Consider the following 19,101-nt stretch of genomic DNA (forward strand, 5'->3'; position numbering starts at 1 on the left):
TGTTCTTGATGACCCACTACCTATTGATGATAGCTTTCCTGATGAACAATTAGCTGTCATAAATGCTTCTCGTACTGCTCCATGGTATGCTGATTATGCTAATTATATTGTTGCTAAATTTATACCACCTAGTTTCACATACCAGCAAAAGAAAAAGTTTTTCTATGATTTAAGACATTACTTCTGGGATGACCCACACCTTTATAAAGAAGGAGTAGATGGTGTTATTAGACGTTGTATACCCGAGCATGAACAGGAACAGATCCTACGCAAGTGTCACTCCGAAGCTTATGGAGGACACCACGCTGGAGATAGACTGCACATAAGGTATGGCAATCCGGTTTTTATTGGCCTACTCTCTTCAAAAATGCCTGCAAGTTTGTCTTATCTTGTGATGAATGTCAAAGAATAGGTAATATTAGTAGACTTCAAGAAATGCCTATGAATTATTCACTTGTTATTGAACCATTTGATGTTTGGGGCTTTGATTACATGGGACCGTTTCCTTCCTCTAATGGGTATACACATATTTTAGTTTTGATTACGTTACTAAGTGGGTAGAGGCTATTCCAACTAGTAGTGCTGATCATAACACCTCTATTAAGATGCTTAAAGAAGTTATTTTTCCGAGGTTTGGAGTCCCTAGATATTTAATGACTGATGGTGGTTCACATTTTATTCATGGTGCCTTTCGTAAAATGCTTGCTAAGTATGATGTTAATCATAGAATTGCATCCCCTTATCACCCATAGTCTAGTGGTCAAGTAGAATTGAGTAATAGAGAGCTCAAATTAAATTTGCAAAAGACTGTTAATAGATCTAGAAAGAATTGGTCCAAGAAACTTGATGATGCATTATGGGCCTACAGAACTGCATATAAAAATCCTATGGGTATGTCTCCATATAAAATGGTTTATGGAAAAGCATGTCACTTACCTCTCGAACTAGAACATAAGGCATATTGGGCCATTAAAGAGCTCAATTATGATTTCAAACTTGCCGGTTAGAAGAGGCTATTTGACATTAGCACACTTGATGAATGGAGAACCCAAGCTTATGAAAATGCCGAACTGTTTAAAGAAAAAGTCAAAAGATGGCATGACAAAAGGATACAAAAGCGTGAGTTTAATGTAGGTGATTATGTATTGCTATACAACTCTCGCTTAAGATTTTTTGCAGGAAAACTTCTCTCTAAATGGGAAGGTCCTTACGTTATCGAGGAGGTCTATCGTTCCGTTGCCATAAAAATCAACAACTTCGAAGGCACAAATCCGAAGGTGGTGAACGGTCAAAGAATCAAACATTATATCTCAGGTAATCCTATAAATGTTGAAACTAATGTTATTGAAACCGTAACCTTGGAGGAATACATAAGAGATACTTTCCAGATTGTTTTTGACTCCGAAAAGGAATAGGTACGTGGTACGGTAAGTAAACCGACTCCAAAACAGTTCAAATGGCAATTTTTCTCTGTTTTGGAATATTTAAGAAAATAGAAAAATAAGTAGTCCGGGAAGGACACGAGGCTTCCACGAGGGTGGGAGGCGCGCCCTACCCCATGGGCGCCCCCTGCCTCGTGGGCACGTCGTGTGCCCTCCAAACTCCATTTTCTTGCACGATACTACTTTTTGTCGGTAAAAATTCATTATATAATCTCCCGAAGGTTTTGACCACCATATCACACAAATATCCTCTGTTTTTTTTCGAGCTGTTTTGTGCCAGAGTTCTCAAGGCCAGGCATCATGTCGTCCCCCTCCTCCAACAATGAGGGCAACGATGCTTGGCTAATGAAGATAGAGGTGAAGAGAGAAGAACCTGTGGAGATCAACAAGGATGAAGGAATCAAGAAGGCCAAGGAGGATCAAGCGCCGGCAGCAGAAGAAGAAGACATCCTTCCACCTCTCTTTACCCCCACTGAGATTGAAGCTTTCAAGATGATTGAGTTAGCTCGTATACAAAACAAGTATCTCACACGTGAAAATATTTTGTTGAAGGATCATATCATCGCATTCAAAGGCATTATCCGCAAATTGGAGGATCTCCTACGCTCGATGTGCGACTACCCATCACCATCACCACCTTCATCACCTCCGAAGAAGGAGACATAATCACATGGGTATGGGCACTCCCCTTGGCAACTGCCATGCTTGGGGGAGGTTGTAACGCCCACGATGCGGCTATATCTCCCACGTGTCGATGCACGACTTAGAGGCATAACCGCATAGTGGTTTTGTCGCAAGAAGGGTCATCTTCACACAATCCCATGTAATGAACAAGAATGGGATAAAGAGTTGGCTTACAATCGCCACTTCACACAATACATAAATATCATCAAACAACATCCAAAATACAATCATATAGACCGACTACGGTCAAAATCCAGATGAAAATAAGACAACCCCAAATGCTAGATCCCCGATCGTCCCAACTGGGCTCCACTACTGATCATCAGGAAAAGACACATAGTAACGACCACGTTCCTCGTCGAACTCCCACTTGAGATCGACGCCATCGTCCGCACTGGCATCATCGGCACCTGCAACTGTTTTTGGAAGTATCTGTGAGTCACGGGGACTCAGCAATCTCACACCCGCGAGATCAAGACTATTTAAGCTTATAGGACAAAGAGGTGCAAAGAGGTGGAGCTGCAGCGGCAAAAGCATATGTGGTGGCTAACTTGCGCAAATCAGAGCGAGAAGAGAAGCAAAGGAGCGGACGTCATCTAGCAATGACCAAGAAGAGGCCCTGAACACCTACTTACGTCAAACATAACACAGACCGTGTTCAATTCCCGGACTCCGCCGAGAAGAGACCATCACGGCTACACACGCACTTGGTGTATTTTAATTGGGTCAAGTGACAAGTTATCTACAATCGGACATTAACAAATTCCCATCTGCCTCATAACCGCGGGCACGGCTTTCGAAAGATAATACCCTGCAGGGGTGTTCCAACTTAGCCCATCATAAGCTCTCACGGTCAACGAAGGATAAACCTTCTCCCGGAAAGACCCGATCAGTCTCGGAATCCCGGTTTACAAGACATCTCGACAATGGTAAAACAAGACCAGCAAAGCCGCCCGAATGTGCCGACAAATCCCGATATGAGCTGCACATATCTCGTTCTCAGGGCACACCGGATAAGTCAAGCTACGAGTAAAACCAGACCTCGAGTTTCCCTGAGGTGGCCCCGCAGGCTGCTCGGTTCGGACCAACACTCGAAGGAGCACTGGCCCGGGGGGGTTAAAATAAGATGACCCTCGGGCTCGCGAAAACCCGGGGGAAAAGGCTTAGGCGGCAAATAGTAAAACCAAAGTTGGGCCTTGCTGGAGGAGTTTTATTCAAGGCGAACTGTCAAGGGGGTCCCATAAATCACCCGACCGCGTAAGGAACGCAAACTCAAGGAACATAATCCCGGTATAACAGTAACTAGGGCGGCAAGAGTGGAACAAAACACCAGGCATAAGGCCGAGCCTTCCACCCTTTACCAAAATATATAGGTGCATTAATTAAATAAGAGATATTGTGATATCCCAACATATCCATGTTCCGACATGGAACAAACTTCAACTTCACCTGCAACTAGCAACGCTATAAGAGGGGCTGAGCAAAAGCGGTAACATAGCCAAACAACGGTTTGCTAGGAGAGGATGGTTAGAGGCTAACATGGCTAAAATAGGAGATATGATATAGCAAGTGATAGGTAGCGAACATGGCAATAGAGCGAACAACTAGCATAGCAAAGATAGAAGTGATTTCGAGGGGTGGTCATCTTGCCTGCAAGATTCTCAGAGTTGTCGAAAGCTTGATCCTCGTAAGCGTACTCGACAGGTTCCTCGTTCACGAACTCGTCTCCCGGCTCTACCCAAGACAAGAACACAAACAAACGGAAACACAATCAACAACGAGGAATGCGCAAGCAACATGATGCAAAACATGTATGATATGCAAGATATGATATGCGATGCATATGCGTGCTCCGGAAGGAAAATGATGAACATGGCAGTAACTTGGCAAACCAAGCATGCCACTGGAAAGATGAGATGATTTCGGTCGAAATCGATATAAAGATCACCGGAATCGGATGCACTGTTTGCAAATGGCAAGCAAAACAAGAATGACACTAAACTGCGATAAACAGCAAGATAGCACTTAAAATACAACAAGTAGCAAAGCTACAACACCCCAACATAGCAACAAAGCACATGGAAATAATCTACAGGAGATGCTTGACAAAAGATGAACACTGAGCTACTGCTAGTTCACAACATATCAAGCTCAAACAAGCATGGCAAAAGTGCAAAAGATTACAGGTTCACAGACTTAGTGAAAAACTGGACATGGCAGAAAACAGCATCAGGTAATAATGTTCAGAGCACTAAATCAACATGCTACAGGAACTTAACATAGCAAAACAAGGCATGGCAGTGTTCTACTGAATGTACATGACAAAAGTCCCTTACTGACCATAAGCCAACAAGGACCAGAAGAAATGATGGCAAGCATGTAAACATAGCAAGTTTCGTTATCAGGTTTCAGACTTGGCAGAAAACAGAGCATGGCAGAAATATTAATATGTAGGCCTCTTTGTGAGCTTGATGCATTCACTACAGAGCAATTTATGACAAACCAAGTATACCTACAGAAAGATGGCATGTTTATGAAGCTATCCATGGCAAGAACAATTACATAGCATGTATGGATCAACTACAATAAGCTTGGCAAAAATGCATGTCATGTTAAGAATCTGCAAGAAATATTTTATAGCAAAAGTAGAGCAAGATTGAGTCATCCTATGGTACTCTAAAATTGCAAATGATTGCAGGAATGATCAATTACAACTATAGCTACAAAACATCCTTACTGAACATCCCTAAAATATGCATGGATCTCTCTGTAGCATCAAGTTTACATGGCAACAAAATTACAGCAGACAAAGACTTAGAGAAATCACTAAGTCCCTGAAATCAGAATTATTACGGGACCTACTTTGCATGCTTGTGCTAGTCACCACAAAGACCACAAAAATACATGGACTATACCACTGGAAAGATGGCATGGCATAATTCAAAACACATGTAGAGCTCATGCTCAAAAGATGCACAGAATAAATGATACGAAAATGACAAATCTCCAAGTTCTGATAAGAACCAGAGATTAACATCAACTAGCCCTCTTCCAAAGAAGATTTGGGCATCAAGATGACCTCTAATGAAAATGGTACAATTGAACGAAATGAAGAGCACCACGAGGCGAACAATTCGATATATTATACGCGCGAATCGGAGCTATATGCACAGAGTTATCGCATCGGGAACAAGTGCATATGTTGATGAATCTTAGGGACTTGGAGAAAAAGAGGAGGGTCGAGGAAGGTCAACGCCGTACCAGATCTCGATCGGGACGGCTCCCCGAGCTCGGGCGCTCGCCGGGGCGGTGGCGCGGCTCGCCGGCGGGAGGAGAAAGGAGGAGGGAGGAGGCGGCCGTCGGCGGGGAAGGAGGAGCCGAGGCGGCGGGACCAGCGGTCGGCGGCGGCGGCGGCGGCCGCGGCGGCGCGCTGCGGCGGCAGAGGCGGCGGCGGCCGACGGGAGGCGCGGGCGCGGAGGCGCGGAGGAGCGGGCCGAGGGGGCCGGCCACGGGCCCGGCGGGCCGGCGCGGTCCGGGCGGCGGCGGAGTGACGTGGCGCGCTTCGGTTGGCCGGGCGCGCGGCGGACGTTGTCCGGCCGGAGCGGACGCGTCCGGCGCGGCGCGGAGGGAGAGGGTTAGGGTTCGTCTGAGATTTCGTTTTCGGGATGCCCACTCATTTATAGGTAGAGGGAGCTAGGAGACTCCAAATGAGGTGCGGTTTTCGCCCACACGATCGTGATCGAACGACCTAGAGCATGGAAGAGAGTTTGGTGGGCTTTGGGCTGGTTTTGGAGGGGGGTTTTGCTGGGCACTCAAATGGACTTTGCGGATGCCCGGTTAACCGTTGGAGTACCAAACGACCTCCGAATGGAACGAAACTTGATCGGTAGTCTCCGGGTGGTATATAAAGACCACTTGACAAGCCTCGGTCCATTCCGAGAAAGTTTGACACACGCACATGAAAGAAAACAAGAGGGGTGCACCGGAGGAGATAGGAGCGCCGGATTGGAAAACGGACAACGGGGAAAATGCTCGAATGCATGAGACGAACACGTATGCGAATGCAATGCACATGATGACATGATATGAAAATGCATGACATGACAAAATACAAAACGAAAGACAAAAACCCGACAACGGAGGGAAAAACATAACACATAGCCGGAAATGGCAAGAGTCGGAGTTACAAATATGGCAAGTTACATGCGGGGTGTTACAGAGGTGCCCCGGTATCGTATCACCATCACACTCCTATCTTTACCGTTTTTCTTAGTTCAATCCTTTTGGTAATATCTTGATCTAGTAGAATAAAGTTTTAGTATGATCTAGTTTTGAGTTTTGCTTTATGATCCTTCTATGTAATCGAGTCCGTGAGCTATATATAATAAAGATTAATGTATAGTCAAGGGCTTGATTATCTTGCTATGATCTTGAGGGAATTAACGAAAAGAGAAAGAATAAAAATAAATAAAAGAGATCATATTGATCTTATTGAGAGTAATGACTTCACATATAAAGAGTATGATGAATAAAAGTTGTTGAGAGTTGACAAACCCAGTTTTGGTCATCGTTGCAATTAATAGGAAGTAATAAAGAAAGAGAGGTTTTCACATATAAATACACTATCTTGGACATATTTTATGATTGTGAGAACTCATTAAAATATGACATGTTAAAGAGTTGATGTTGGACAAGGAAGACAACGTAATGGGTTATGTTTTCTTATATCCGAAATAAAGTATACTGTCATGGATCATCCAACATGTTGAGCTTGCCTTTCCCTCTCATGCTAGCCAAATTCTTTGCACCAAGTAGAGATACTACTTGTGCTTCCGAATACCCTCAAAACCAGTTTTGCCATGAGTGTCCACCATATCTACCTATGGATTGAGTAAGATCCTTCAAGTAAGTTGTCATCGGTGCAAGCAATAAAAATTGCTCTCTAAATATGTATGATTTATTAGTGTGGAGAAAATAAGCTTTATACGATCTTGTGATGTGGAAGAAATAAAAGCTACGGACTGCACAATAAAGGTCCATATCACAAGTGGCAATATAAAGTGACGTTCTTTTGCATTAAGATTTCGTGCATCCAACCATGAAAGCGCATGACAACCTTTGCTTCCCTCTGCGAAGGGCCTATCTTTTACTTTTGTCTTATTCCTTATGCAAGAGTCATGGTGATCTTCACCTTTCCTTTTTTACATTTTATCCTTTGGCAAGCACATTGTGTTGGAAAGATCCTGTTATATATATATATCCAATTTGATGTAAGGTAACATGAATTATTATTTTTGACATTACCCTTGAGGTAAAAGGTTGGGAGGCAACACTATAAGCCCCTATCTTTCTCCGTGTCCGATTAAAACTCCATACCCATAAGTATTGAGTGAGTGTTAGCAATTGTGAAAGACTAAATGATAGTTGAGTATGTGGAATTGCTGAAAAGCTCTTATATTGACTCTTTCCGATGTTATGATAAATTGCAATTGCTTCAATGACTGAGATTATAGTTTGTTGGTTCTCAATGAAGTTTCTGATTCATACTTGACATTATCAATAGATTATTACTTGAGCATAAGAAATCATATGACAATATATATATATATATATATATATATATGTTGCTGTTATAAGAATGATCATGATGCCCTCATGTCCGTATTTTATTTTATCGACACCTCTATCTCTAAACATGTGGACATATTTATCGTTATCGGCTTCCGCTTGAGAACAAGCGAGGTCTAAGCTTGGGGGAGTTGATACGTCCATTTTGCATCATGCTTTTATATTGATATTTATTGCATTATGGGCTGTTATTACACGTTATGCCACAATACTTATGCCTATTCTCTCTTATTTTACAAGGTTTACACGAAGAGGGAGAATGCCGGCAGCTGGAATTCTGGGCTGGAAAAGGAGCAAATATTAGAGACCTATTCTACACAACTCCAAAAGTCCTGAAACTCCACGGAAGTCATTTTTGGAATTAATAAAAAATACTGAGTGAAGAAAGTACCAGAGGGGGCCCACACCCTGGCCACGAGGGTGGGGGCGCGCCCTACCCCTGCCTCATGGGCCCCCTGGCAGGCCTCCGGTGCCCATCTTCTACTATATGAAGTCTTTCGTTCGAGAAAAAAACATAAGCAACCTTACGGGAAGAAACTCCGCCGCCATGAGGCGGAACCTTGGCGGAACCAATCTCGGGCTCCGGCAAAGCTGTTCTGTCGGGGAAACTTCCCTCCGGGAGGGGGAAATCATCGCCATCATTATCACCAATGATCCTCTCATCGGGAGGGGGTTAATCTCCATCAACATCTTCTCCAGCACACTAGTAGGAAAAGGGGCTTTTACCCCGGTTTGTAAGGGCCTTTTGTCCCGGTTTTCGAACCGGGACTAAAGGGTCGTTACTAAAGCCCTAACCCTTTAGTCCCGGTTCTTACACGAACCGGGATAGAAGGTCCTCCACGTGGCCGCTGCTGCCAGCCCAGGCAGGGGGGCCTTTCGTCCCGGTTGGTGCCACCAACCAGGACCAATAGGCAGGGCATTTTGTCCCAGTTGGTGTCACCAACCGGGACCAATATGCAGGGCATTTTGTCCCGGTTGGTGTCACCAACCGGGACCAATAGGCATCCACGCGTTAGCAGCTGGCAGGAGCTGAGGTTTTTGTTTTTTTGAAAGGGGGTGGTTTAGGGGTTTTGGGGGGTTAATTTAGGTGTTTCATATATTGTGTTAGCTAGCTAATTAATAGAGAGAAGTGTCCTCTCTTATCTCCGTGCTTGGTCGACGCTACGTACTATATACGTATGGAGAGGACTAGACATGCTAGCTAGTAATCAAATGAAGGAAACAGAAGATCGTCATGAACATATGCATACAGAGAGAAGTGATATCGACCACCTCTCCTTCTCCGAGAGATTGGTCAAACAACAAGTTCTCGTATATCTATCCGACACTACCGGCTACATATATACAATAATTATCTCTTACAATACAATCTCCTAATTAAATTGTAGGAACACAGGGTCCACATAGTATTCTCTGTTTTCAGCGATCACGTGGTCAAGGAAGAATGCCGCCAATTCCTCTTGAATTCCTCGCATACGATCTGGTGCTAGGAGTTCATCCCGCTTCCGAAACATGTAATTTGAAGAAGGGGGTCAATACATATATATATGAATAAATGAAACTCAACACAAATGATGGTAATAAAATAAAATTGTGAATATTATTGCTTACGCACTTCATATTGTTCTTCGGTGTAGCCCCGCTCACAGGTTGTGTAGCGGATGGACTTACAAACGTAGTATCCACAGTAATTATTCCCGGGTTCCTGCCACAACCACTTTACAAGAAATAGAGGTCAATCAAACTGATAAGCAAGCATGCTAAATGGTATTGATGAAACTAGCGCTTGAATCACTAGGAGATGCGCGGAACATGCTACTATAGTACTTACTTTCGGGTGTTTAAATTGCAGCTTCTTCGGCAGTCCCGGAGCTTTTGTGGTGAATTTTCTCCAAACCCTGCGAGACAAAGAAAACAATTAATTGATATCAGGAAATGAACAAAGTTGCTGATATGGTGGATAATGATCGATTTAACTTACTTCTCGAGCATTTGAGTCATGTTCGCATAGTCCTGGGGATCTTTTCGTCTCGAGTCTAAGACGGTTACTACTCCCTGCTCAAGCTTAATCTCTAGGAGAATATAGTGGAAGCTGCGCATGCATGCATAAGTCATCAATTACATTACCATAACCTGGACTAATAAGGGAAACCGAATATGCACAAGACAGTAACACTCACTTGAAGTTGTAAGGAAAGAGTATTATATCTTTGTTTTGATTTAATACCAACGATTGTAGCAAGTTGGCCTCGGCTTCTTTGGGATGGTTTTCAACCGTATATGCATCTATGAGATTTGTGTTAATGAACCCAATATCACCGATTTGTCTTTTCTTCAATTCGGCGATCTTCAATCTGCATAATATAGTGAGGATAATTATAAATACATGCAATGAAAGAGTTGACCTATATAGAGAGACTTAATGACAGAAGTAGTACTACTTGCAGACAGTAGCAAGTGATCGTTGTTTTATCGAGGGCCTTTTGATTGTAAAACTGGAAGAAATCCTCAAATGGAACATTCAGCAGTTCAATTCCAACGAGGTCATGCTCCGGTTTAACTCTCAGCGTCAAAGTACTCGTCCCATCAGACTCTCTGCAGGTTTTCATGTACCAATCATGTAATCTTCGCATCATCGTTGTTAGAGATCTTTCATCTTTGACGAGAGGCTTCCCGTAATGGTATTTGTGTTCGTCCACCTCCATGATTGCATAATGTACATCGTCGGGCAGGTAATCTCCAAGATTTCTATAACCGGGCACCATCCTCGGATCATTAGGGACGATGTCTTTTGACACCTTGAGCGGGGGGCACGATTGGTTCGCTTGTTCGCGGAGCTGGGCAATTTTTTTCCCAGCTCGTCATTCTTTTAACCTTTGATCACTGACAGTACTTCCCGACCGCTTCGCTTTGGCATATGTCTTTGCAAGAATGCGCTCATAGTTGCCTCTCGGCGGAGACTTTGGTGGTTTTGTCAGGGCAGCTAGAGTGCGCTTTGCTTTCACCGGATCTACCTTCTCCTCCGGAGGTGGATGTTTCTTTGCTTTCACGCCTTCAAAGAAATTTGTCACTTCGGCTCGCACGATCTTCCTGGTTTCCTCCTCGGTCCTCTCGTATGGTAATTTCTCTGGAGTCTTTAGAGAAGGACCGAATCTGTATTGCCTCCCGCCTCTGGCAGCTGTACTGCTAGACGCCGGTAGAGCAGACGGAGCAGTTGCGGCTGTCTTCTTTCCTTGCTTACGAGGCGGAGGAGAAGGACTACGACGCGTCGGAGCAGCCGCAGCGGCGGCGGGTCTCTTCCGCCCTTGCTGACGAGGTGGAGAAGGAGGAGGATGGCTGCTCTGGCGCACCGGCGCAGGCGGAGAAGGAGGCGGAGTGCCGCCACGCACCGGAGAAGGAGGCTGAGTGCCCTGATCACTCACCGGAGGAGGAGGCGGAGGAGAAGGCAGAGTGCCCTTACTCGCCGGAGCCATCGAGTTCGGAAGCTTGATGAGCTCCTTCCGCCATAGGCATGGAGTCTTCAGAGCAGAAACCAGCCGAGTCTCCCCTTCACCGGTAGGGTGGTCAAGCTGGAGCTCCTCAAATCCCTCCATTATTTCATCCACCATCACCCTAGCATATCCTTCTGGAATCGGCCGGCAGTGGTAGGTTGCACCGGGTTCAGGAGGTAAAACAGAGCCAACAGCCGCCTTGACTTTGAAGTTCTGCCATTCCGCCATAAGGTGGCAATGTTGAGACTCCGTGATAGCATCCACGGGGTAGCTAGCAGGAGCCGCATGCTCCAGCTGAAGCAGCTCGGTGGAAGCCACGCTGCTTCTCCGCTGAGATGGCGGTGTAGCTTCAGGGGCAGTTTCGGCATGTCGATTGCCGTCTCGTTCCTCTAGCGCTTGAACCCTTTCGTGCAGCTTCTGAATTTGGATCTGCTCCACTTTTTTCCTCCTCTCCTGGCTTTTGTAACCGCCCGCGTCCGGAAAACCAACCTTCCACGGAACGGAGCCTGGCGTGCCTCGTGTCCGTCCAGGGTGCTCAGGATTCCCGAGGGCCATTGTGAGCTCGTCGTTCTCTCTGTCTGGAACGAACGTCCCTTCCTGTGCTGCATCGATATATTGCTGAATCTTCTTGACTGGTATTCTCAAAAGCTCGTTCGTCCAAACGCACCTCCCTGATACAGGGTCCAAGGTTCCGCCAGCCCCGAAGAAACAAGTCCGGCAACGGTCTGTCCAGTTCATTGTCTGTGGTTCGATCCCTTTTTCAAGCAGATCATTCTCAGCCTTGGCCCACTTAGGTCGGGCTTTGAGGTAGCCACCTGACCCCGTGCGATGGTGAAGCTTCTTCTTCGCAGCATTCTTCTTGTTTGTCGCTGACATCTTCTTACTCTTTTCCGATGTCTTGTGGGCCACAAATGCGGGCCAGTGATCTCTGATCTTCTCATACCGGCCGATGAATTCTGGTGTCTCTTCTTTGTCGACAAACGTTTTCAGCTCATTCTTCGACCTCCTGAATAGGTCTGCCATCTTCTAAAGAGCATGAGACTTGATTAATTGCTCTTTAACTGGCTTCTCCGGATCCTCCTCTGGCGGTAGGGTGAAATTTTCCATCAGCTCAGTCCAAAGATCATCTTTCTGCATATCATTGACATAAGACACCTCAGGGTCTTCCTTCTTAGGCTTATACCATTGGTGGATGCTGATCGGGATCTTGTCCCTAACTAGAACCCCGCACTGAGCAGCAAATGCATCCTTTGTCCGGATGGGTTCACTCGGTTGGCCGTCGCGCGCGATTGCTGTGATCTCAAACCTTTCATCCGAGCGCAACTTTCTCTTCGGGCCTCGTCTCTTTACCGCAGTTGTGGTCGATCCGGAGGGCTAGAAAAAAGAAGAAAGACAAGTGTTAATTAATATGTGTACATACCAAAACAATGAATGCATCAATTAGCTAGTCAGCACAGGCTTAACTAATATATTTACCTGGCCGGACTCTGTTCGGTCACCGAAGCCGTCACCACGGGCTCCTTCTTGCACCAGCATTGGGTCACCGGAGCCATCATAATCATGTCTTTCCTCCTCCACTCTTCGATCACCGTAGCCTGCTTCTTCACCCTGTTCTTCCAGACCATCATTGTCGTTAAGATACGACAAGATATCACCTCCGGCTAAGATTATGTCCCCCAACACCTCTTCTGCTTTCGTCTCGTCCGTGCTCCATTGTTTCTGCAAATATTACAACATGGCAATTATTACACAAACATGACAGCAGGTGGATATATTAGTTTAAACGTAGACCTAGCTTATTCCGGGTTTGGGGTGGCCTCGGCAACGCTTCAAGGGTAGTGGCGCGGCGGAAAGGGGTAGGAGACCGACATCATTTTTTTCTAGGGTTTGGGTGTCCTCGAGAGTTTTGGTCGAGCGAGAGGGCCGGGGGTGCTCCCGTGGTATAAGTTATCACGGTCGAGAGGGGGTATAAATATCGACCATCCATCATGTCGAAGTTATCTGGGAGGGAGTTATATATATCGACAACGACGACATACAAACATGGGAAAATAATGTTATCGGGGAGGGGGTATATCGACCCCCCCCCCCACGTGTTGAAGTTATCGGGAGGGGGTTATATCGACAACGACGACATACGTACATGGGAAAATAATATTATCGGGGAGGGGGTATATCGACCCCCCCCCTCGTGTTGAAGTTATCGGGAGAGGGGTATATCGACGACGACAGACCCGATAAAACATAAGAAAACGAAGAAGAAATAAAAAGAGGAGAAGAAGAAAAGGAATAGAGGAGAAGATCTATTTTTTCTTCTTCTCTCCTCTATTCCTTTCTTCTTCTCCTCTTCTTTTTCTTCTTTTTTCCTGTTCTTATTTATTTCTCCTCTTCTTCCTCTCCTCTTCTTCTCCTTTCTTCCTCTTCTTATTTTCCTTTTTCCTCTCATTCATAAAAAACTGTTCAAATAGAAAATTTCGAAAAACTGTAAAGGTTTTGCCTAATGCATTGTTCATATGAATATACAAACATTTGCATATTCTACAATAATTAATATCACCAAAAAAATCTATGAACAGAAAAAATCCTAACTTTTGTAAAAATCTATCTTTTGCATATATACATGAACATATATATACACAGAGAACATATATACATACATATACTCATACATGAACATATCATCATATATATGAACATACATTTTCTTTGCATATGCATATGAACATACATTTTCTTTGCATATGCATATGAACATACATACATACATTTTTCTTTCATATGAACATACATACATACATTTTCTTTGCATATGACCATACATACATTTTTCTTTGCATATGACCATTCATACATTTTCTTTGCATATGCTTTGCATATAAACATACATACATATAAACATACATACATACATACATACATACATACATATAAACATAACATACATACACAAAAAATTCTAAAAATCTGCCTAAAAAATTCTAAAAATCTGCCTACAAAAATTATATGAAAAAAGCATACATCATCCATCCATCCATATAATGAACATATACATCATCCATCCATCCATATAATCAACATATGCATATGAAAAAAAATTATATGAAAAAATTATATGAAGAGGATCGAGGGGGAGGGAGGAAAGGGGGTCGCCGGAGCCGGACCGAACGGGGAGGAGGGGCGGCGTCGAGGCAGGGGCGGCAGTGGGAGCGGGCGCCGGCGACACGACAATGGTGGGGGCGGGCCGGGGCGTAGGGGCGCGGCTGTGCGTGCTCGGGGACGGGGCAGGGGCACGGGGCGGCGGCCGGCGTGGGCTCGGGCGCGGGGCAGGGGCACGGCGAGACGGGGATGGCGGCCGGCGGCGGCGACGGCGACGAGGAGCGCGCGAGCGATTTGGGCAGCCTGGCGGCGGTGGAACCGGGACTAAAGGGTGGTGGGCCGGGAGCGTGGCCCATTGGTCCCAGTTTGTCCCACCAACCGGGACCAAAGGGTCCGGACGAACCAGGACCAATGCCCCCACGAGGCCCGGCAGGCCCCTGGCCGCACGAACCGGGACCAATGCTCACATTAGTCCCGGTTCGTGACTGAACCGGGACTAATGTGAATATTGCCCTGTGACCAAAGCCCAGTTTTCTACTAGTGGCACCATCTCCTCTAAAACCCTAGTTCATCTCTTGTATCCAATCTTTGTCCCAAAGCCTCAGATTGGTACCTGTGGGTTACTAGTAGTGTTGATTACTCCTTGTAGTTGTTTCTAGTTGGTTTATTTGGTGGAAGATCATATGTTCAGATCCATTATGCACATTAATACCCCTCTGATTATGAACATGAATATGATCTCTGAATAGTTACGTTTGTTCCTGAGGACATGGGAGAAGTCTTGCTATAAGTAGTCATGTGAATTTGGTATTCGTTCAATATTTTGATGAGATGTATGTTGTCTTTCCTCTAGTGGTGTTATGTGAACGTCGACTACATGACACTTCACCATTGTTTGGGCCTAGAGGAAGGCATTAGGAAGTAATAAGTAGATGATGGGTTGCTAGAGTGACAGAAGCTTAAACCCTAGTTTATGAGTTGCTTCGTAAGGGGCTGATTTGGATCCATATTTTTCATGCTATGGTTAGATTTACCTTAATACTTCTTTTGTAGTTGCGGATGCTTGCAATAGGGGTTAATCATAAGTGGGATGCTTGTCCAAGAAAGGACAGCACCCAAGCACCGGTCCACCCACATACCAAATTATCAAAGTAATGAACGCGAATCATATGAGTGTGATGAAAACGAGCTTCACGATAATTCCCATGTGTCCTCGAGAGCGTTTTCCTTCATATAAGAAATTGTCCAGGCTTGTCCTTTGCTACAAAAAGGATTGTGTCATCTTGCTGCACCTTATTTACTTTCATTACTTGTTACCTGTTACAAATTACATTTTCACAAAACTATCTGTTACCGATAATTTCCGTGCTCGCAGAGAATACCTTGCTGAAAACCGCTTATCATTTCCTTCTGCTCCTCGTTGGGTTCGACACTCTTACTTATCGAAAAGGCTACGATAGATCCCCTACACTTGTGGGTCATCACGTCCCCAGCTTCGGCTGGGGTCACGAGGAGCTCGTGAGCTCCCGCCTCTCCTTCGTCTGGTTCCGGCTGAGGAGGCTGAAGGATCTTTGTGTGACCGCGCCCAAGGTGATGAAGGAGTTCCTCCGGCGCCGTATCGCCGCACACCAGCGCCATTCCCAGCCGATGTGGGTGCTACCTCTTGAGCACTGCGTTGGTTTTCCCTTGAAGAGGAAAGGGTGATGCAGCAAAGTAGCGGAAGTATTTCCCTCAGTTTTTGAGAACCAAGGTATCAATCCAGCACTACAAAAAAAAGACACATCCGTGACATTTTGGGCCGAACGAATTTTTTTTCTGTCATACATATGACACTTCATGACGATAATTGTGACAAAACACGGTATCATCATAGATGTGGTGGGCTCCTACTTCTATGACAAAAAATCATGACAGAAAATGGGCTTTTCGTCCTGGGCGGGCCGGAGACGCAGCTGCATGACATTCTTTGGGCCATCCATGACGGAAAAAATCGTGGTAGAAGCAAGGGCGAGGAAAATTTCGGCGAGTTCCCGGTTACGGTGGGAGGTCGGGGGCCGAGCGATGCGCGTTTCTCTCGTACACGTACGCGCGTGTGTGCGAGGCGTTGGCTCTAACTGGACCCGAGCGAGGCATTGGGCTCTAACTGAACCTGAGCGATTGCACTGCAGGCTACGCGTTACTGAACCCGAGGGATCGATCGATGGCTGTTAACTGAACCCGATCGACCGATTCCTTCGCTACTGCTGCTAACTGAAGCCGATCGATGCTGCCTCTGGGATGAACAGTGAGCGTTGCAGGGGGGTTTGGATGAACAGTGAGCGGTGGCGTTGCCTCTGGATGAACAGGACCCCGTGGTGTGGTGGAGGGCTGGATGAACAGTAGACGGTGGAGGGGTGCCCGTGGAGGGGTGGTTGAACAGGACCCCGTGGTGTGGAGGGATGGATGAACAGTAGACGGTGGAGGGGTGCCCGTGGAGAGGTGGTTGAACAGTAGCCGGTGGAGTAGCGCGTGGTGGAGGCTGGATGAACAGGAGCCCATGGAGGCTGGAGGAGGTCGACGGTAGCCCATGGAGGCTGGAGGAGGTCGACGGTGGAGATGAACAGTATCCCGTGGAGTCCCGTTTTGCGGTACGCCACACCCCTCCCGATGAACAGGACCCCCGTTTCGACCGTAGGAGGTCCGTTTCGTCTGTTTTGCGGTACGCCACACCCCACCCGATCAACAGGACCCCCGTTTCGACCGTAGGAGGTCCGTTTCGTCCGTTTTGCGGTATGCCACACCCCTCCCGATCAACAGGACCCCCGTTTCGACCGTAGGAGGTCCGTTTCGTCCGTTTTGCGGTATGCCACACCCCTCCCGATCAACAGGACCCCCGTTTCGACCGTAGGAGGTCCGTTTCGTCCGTTTTGCGGTACGCCACACCTCTCCCGATCAACAGGACCCCGTTCCGAACGTAGGAGGTCCATTTCCTCCGTTGTGCGGTACGCCAGGCCTCGTTTCCATCGCCTGTTCCGTCCAAACCCTCCCGATGAACATGACCACGCATTCCGTTCCGACCCAGCCGGTTGGCTCCCACGCGTTCCGTTGCCTCCCGATGAACACGACGCATTCCGTTGCCTCCCCATGAACACGACGCATTCCGTTGCCTCCCCATGAACACGACGACGACGACGCTGTTTCTCCGTCCGACCCAGCCATATACACGAGCCCTGGCCATACGTATGCGCGAGTAGGCGTTTGAGACCCCGCCCGTATGTACACATACGTGGCCGTATTTTCTTTCTTGCACCCTGGCCGTTGTACGTACGTGTACATGCTACGTGCGCGCCTCTACTACGACACGTACGCGCCTCTACTACGACACGTGCGCGCCTCTACATCCACCAGTATATATGTACGTACACGTTCATGACCAGAATGACAGCGCTACGTACGCTTCGACCAGGTGGGTCCCGACTGTCAGGCACTTCCTTGCCTGCGAAGATGTAGCTGGTGGTTCCCAGTAGTCTGGGGGGCGAATCATTTTCTTTTTGCCCGGACGCACTTCCTTGCGTGCGAAGATGTTGCTGGTGGGTCCCAGCAGTCAGGGGGAAACGTTTTTTTCACGAAATACTGTGGCCCGTCCGGTGGGTCCCAGCTGTCAGGTGGAGGAATCATTATTTTTCGTGTAATAAGGAGGCACTTCCTTGCTGCGGCCGTGGACCCAGCTGTCAGCCTCTCCACGTACAGTCCATGTCCGCTGGAAGTCGTTCCTTGACCATGTTGACCACGCCGCACCGAGAGCACCAGGGTGGTGGACGACGGCGAGGCCTAGGAAGAGGACGACGGGGAGCCGGGGAAGACGCGGCAGTGGAAGCCGCGCGGAGAGGAGTACGAGGGTTCACTGGTTCGGCTGCGGTGTGAGGCTGCCGTCGCCGCAGGGCCTTGCCAGCGGTGGGAATAGTAGGGGGCGGTGAGGCCCCCGCGGCAGCACAGCCGGCCACGGGAGGCAGGAGCATGCGGCACGACCGGCGCTGCTTTGGGCGGCTGGAGCAAGAAGACCAGAGGTTGAAGAAGCACTACGGCCGTTGGATGGACATCGTACGGTCACTGGAGCTAGAATCGTTCATATTGACTAAAGTTGACAAAGGCCCCCATCCTAGTCAACTTAGTAGGCCCACAAGTCAGCGTCCCACCATGGTGGGTCCCAGCTAGCAGGGGGAGTATTCATTTTTTTGTGCGTAATGAGGCGGCACTTCCTTGCGTGCCAAGATATAGCTGGTGGGTCCGAGCTGTCAGCGGCGGTAACGTTTTTTTCGCGAAATACAGAGGCCCTTTCGATGGGTCCCTGATGTTAGGTGGAGGAATCATTATTTTGCGCGTAATAAGGAGGCATTTCCTTGCGTGCGGCCGTGGACCCAACTGTCGGCCTCTCCACGTACAGTCCACTTCAGATGCATGTCGGTCGTTGACCACGTTGACCAGGCCGCGCCGAGAGCACCAGGGCGGTGGACGACGGGGAGGCCTAGGAAGGGAACGACACGGAGGCAGGGAAGACTCGGCAGTTGATTCCCAGGGGAGTACGACTGTACAAGGGTTTACTGGTTCGTCTGCCGTCGCCGGAGAATAACAGCAGGTGTGGGTGAGTAGAGGGATGGCTAGGCCAGCAATGGGAGTATGGTGGGGCGTTGAGGCATGCGCGGCAGCAGAGCCGGCTGCGGGGAGGAGGGAGCAGGCAGTCCCGCCGGTGCTTGTTTGAGCGGCTGGAGCAGGAAGAGCAG

The sequence above is a fragment of the Aegilops tauschii genome, chromosome 1 (assembly GCF_002575655.3).
Source record: "Aegilops tauschii subsp. strangulata cultivar AL8/78 chromosome 1, Aet v6.0, whole genome shotgun sequence".
NCBI classification, from domain to species: domain Eukaryota; kingdom Viridiplantae; phylum Streptophyta; class Magnoliopsida; order Poales; family Poaceae; genus Aegilops; species Aegilops tauschii.